We start from the raw sequence: 4705 nt of genomic DNA, 5'->3' as shown, positions 1-4705 counted from the left end.
AAACCCAGAGGTACATCACCATTGAAATACATTACTAATGAAGCCAGATTTAAAATTAGGTAGTCAGTGTAGTTAGGTAAATCGGGTCTAATATCATATCCAGTGAAATCTAAAATGGAGGCCACGCTGATAATGATTCCAGAAACACAGGACAACTCATGGAATGTTAATGAAGTCCTGGAAAGGCCCTAGGCCAAAGTCCACCCCAAAGAAATGTTAATGGAACCCAGGGAACAGCCCCAGCAGATTTGAAGATAGCCCATCCCAAGAAGTGATAATGAAGTCCTTCCTGCCCAGATTACTTGTTTGGCCCACCTGTGTCCCATCCCTCCTGCCTTCCAACCTACATTCCATCACCAAAACTATAAAAAGGGGAGACAACCGCAATTCCACGGATTCCACCTCTTGGGTCCCCTTCTTCCTCCAGGAGAAGTCTTTTCTGCTGTCCTTTAATAAACTTCTAATTTCTACTCTGACCTTGCCTCGGCGTGCTCTCTGGTGTTATTCTTCAACATTGGGGAAGCAAGGACTCGTCACCGGTCAACAGCGGTAACACTACCCCTTTTTTATTTTGGACAGGGTCTTGCTAAGCTGTTGAGTCTGGCTTTAAACTTTTGATACTTTTGCATCCTTCTCCTCATTAACTAGGATTACTCACATGTGCCACCACATTCAGCATGTTCCTACATTTTAAAAATCTAATTTCATAATAGAAACTGCATGGTACTGACATAAAAACAGATACCTAGACCAATAATATAGAATAGAAGACACAGAGACAAACCCAGATAGACAAGTCATCTGATTTTGACAAAGGTGCCAAAAACATGCATTGAATAAAAGACAACCAGTTTTTCCAGCATCATTTGTAAAAAAAAAAAAAAAAAAAAAAAAGGCTATATTCACATAGAAGAACAAGATTGGACCCTGTACAAAAGTCTACTCAAAAATGGTTCAAAGACCTAGGGAATTAGACTAGAAACTGCAACTTCCAGCAGAAAATGTAGGGTCAATTCTCCAACATATAGGCACAGGCAAGGACTTTCTCAACAGGACTCCTACAGTTTTGGAAATAATGCCAAGGGCTAATAAATGGATGGCATCAAGTTAATAAGATTCTACACAGCAAAGAAAACAATTAAGGATGTGAAGAAAGAACCTAAAGAATGGGAGGAAATCTTTGCTAGCTATTCTCATGACAGAGGATTATTATTCAGAATATATAAAGAGCTTTAAAAAGTTAATACCCCAAATCAAATAATCCAATTAATAAGTGTGCAAATGAACTAAATAGATACTTCTCAAAGAAGGAATCAATGAACAACAAATCTATGAAAAAATGTTCAACATCATTACCAATGATGGAAATGCAAATCAAAACTACATTGAGATTTCATCTTGCTCCAGTCAAATGGCAGCCATCAAGAATACAAACAATAATAAATGCTGAAAAGAATGTGGAGAAAATGAAACATTTTAACACTGTTGGGGTGATTGTAAGTAATACAACCACTCTAGAAATCAGTATGGAGATTCTTCAAAAGACTAGGCGTAGAACCACCACATGACTCAGATATACCATTCCTTGGGATTTATCATAAAGAATTAAATGCATAATTCTGTAGCCACACACATACACCCATATTTCTAGCTGTATGATTCATTATAGCCATGAATCATGGGATCGCCAAGGTATCAATCAATGGGTGAATAGATTTAAAAAATGTATATATACAATGGAATTTTATTCATCCACAAAGAAGAATGAGATTATGTCATTTTCAGGAAAATGTAATGAAAATTGAGAACAATATGTTAAGCTAAGTAAGTCAAACTCAGAAAGCCAAGGGTTATATGTTTTTGCTCATATGAGGAAGCTAGACAGAAAAATGAAAAAGAAAGATGTGTAGAGGAGTCATGAAAATCAAAGGGGATCAATAGAGTAGAAGTCAAAAATCAGGTTGCACACTTCCAATACACAACAGCACAGAGGAAACATTCCCATAACAAAAAGGAGGAATGGCGGCGTAAAAAGGAATGGGACCCAAGCAAGATGGAAACCCAGCAGGTAAAACATTATATTGTAGAGCTTCATGTCCAGAATCCAGGCATCTCTCACTTACATGAGATCTTGACCCTGGTGTCAAGATGAGGACCCCAAAGGGCTTGGGCGGCCCCACCCCTGTGGGGTTGCTGGTTGCAGCCACAAGGCCTCTCTAGTGGGCTGCCTCTTTTTGATTACAGCTTCCTCAGCAGATGCTTCCTGTTCTTGGCATTTCTTAACTCCTGGTGTCTCCATTGCAGTTTGGGCTTCATTTTCACAACTTCACACATCTCCCTCACAGGGAAAGCTCACAGAGATACTGACCCTACTATACTTTGCCTGAAGTCCCAAGTGTTCCTTTGAAACCTGGGTGGAAGCCTCCCTGACCCTGTACCCCTGGCACTTTACATTCCTATAAAACCAGCAGCACATGGATGATGTCACAGCCTGTCACAAAGTTTGAGCAGTAGCCAAGCCCCATGGACCATGGCTGCAGTGGCCTCTGAGTGCACGGGTGGCTGAGCATAGTGAAACAAATCCTAGAGATACAACTTCCTAGACACCCTTGTATGAGCAGGGGACCTCTGGCACTCTCTTCTCAAAGCAAAGTCTTTCAAAACAGTTTTCATTTTTACACTTTTAGGTCATAACCTTGAGTGCCATGTCCTCAAGGCCACTTTCCTGTTGTCCCAGTGCAAAGTACTTGGCTTCTCTTTAATGCCACTCACCTCTCAGCAACCACACTTTCCTTGGTCCCAATTTTACATGTACCTTTCTAGTCAAAATGAAAGTTTTTAAAAAAAATCTTTATCCTCTGCTTTTTGCTCCTGATTTTTACGTAAACCTGGCCAAAAAAAAAAAAAAAAATGCCAGCAGTATCTGCACTACCACCTTGCCGCATCCGGCTAACGGAGCCGAGTCCAGCGAGGGACGGCGGGGTTAAAAATACACAGGACACCAAGGTTCTTCATCCAGGAGGGAGCGTGTGCGCGCTTTATTGCCAAATTTGTTCCCCTTATAAATCTTTTTAACAGCTGCGGGAAATTACTCAAAAGTGAGGAGGGAAGAGTAATAACTGCGTCCTTGGGTTACCGTCACATCACCGTCCCCTATCAGGAGGCTCGAACAGGTCAAGATGTTCCCAAGAGACACATATGTGCAAGGCAGATCAACAGGGAACCGCAAGCCCGCGTCATGGCCTTGTGAGCTGGCCACATTGACATGCATAACAAAGAACTGGGGGTTGAGTCCCCAGGGGCCAGGGCGGGCCTGCTATCAGCAAGTCCCCCTTTTTTGTTTTTTGCATGTCAATGGGAATCAAGTAGCCCCTGTCTTAGGTCGTCCACCGCCCCTGCACTGCTTACCCGTCTCTGGGGAGGCCCCATTCCCCTGGCTTAGGTTGCAGTGCAAGCGTGGAAGTTGCCCGTCACTGGGTACTACAAGATCAGCTCTTGTCCTACGTAAACGGACACTTTTCAGTTAGGATGTCATGGCCAGCAGGACACAACTGCGGATCCCAGTCATCATCTTTGCCAGTGGGATAGCTATGACCAGGGAGCTTTCTGAACGTAAGGGTCTGGGATGACGGCACCAAGTCGGCAGGGTAATTAGGGACCTGGGCAAAAGCAGGCATACATAGGAGGGCTCGGGTATTGGCTCCTGTCCAGTTACATCTCATCTCCATTTGGGTCTTAAGTACACCTCGTGGGCGGAGTCATCCATCTCCAGGCGTTGGTAGTGAACCTGTATTGGCTTGGAGGTTAAAATGTTAATCTGGTCCTTAATGAATTGAGTTATCCTATTTGCAACACAAGGTCCCAAGGTTGCAATCAAAAGAAGACCCAGTAAGGGCCCCAGGAGGGGAAGAAGGTAGGGCAGGAACCCATTCATCCCAGTCCAAAGAGGGTTCTCGAATAATTCTTTTCTCCTTTTCTCTAGGTCTTCTTGAAGCTCCTTGATTTTAGTGCAAACTATGCCTGATTTATTGGCATAGAAGCAGCACCTTTCTCCTAAGGCTAAACAGATTCCCCCCTGATTGACAGTCAGTAAGTCTAGGCCTCGCCTATTTTGGAGGACCACTTCTGCCAAAGAGTCAATTTGGTCTTGTAGGTCCCTAATAGTGCCAGATAGGGTCTGCACATCATCTATAAGCTGCTGAGATAGCCGGCGATAAGAATGTATAGCCGTACCCAGTCCAGCTGTGCCTGTGCCCACAGCAGCGGTTATTCCAAGGCCAAAAGGAGTGGTAAGGCCTGAACAGCTCTCTTGTGTCTTCTAACTAGGGTGTCTAGGCTAGGAATGGGTAGGGGTTCATCTCCTGAAATAATCGTTGCCGCAGTCGGGCTGGGCATACAATCACGAGCCACCACACAGCTTGTAGATTCAAACAGCAACTCTTTATTCCCGAACTCACACCAGCCGTCTACAATCACGTTCTGGGGAAATCCACGTTCTCTGCCCAAATCCACCTCCACTGGGCTTCTATCTCCAAAATATACTGTCTGAATCCCATGAGAACTCAAGGGGAACTCAGGCAGCAGGATACGCCCTATTCCCAGCAGGAATAATCTTAAACCTGGAACCTAAACCGGGAACACCCTAATCTGCCTTGGTCCTTGAGCAAGGTCACGTACATTCAATGTCACTGCAACATGGGGTACG

The sequence above is a fragment of the Marmota monax genome, unplaced genomic scaffold, assembly GCF_021218885.2.
Source record: "Marmota monax isolate L192 unplaced genomic scaffold, Marmota_monax_Labrador192_F-V1.1 WCK01_AAM20220418_F8-fsc00122, whole genome shotgun sequence".
NCBI lineage: Eukaryota > Metazoa > Chordata > Mammalia > Rodentia > Sciuridae > Marmota > Marmota monax.
The sequence above is the reverse complement of the archived record's forward strand: the minus strand, read 5'-3'. Positions refer to the sequence as shown.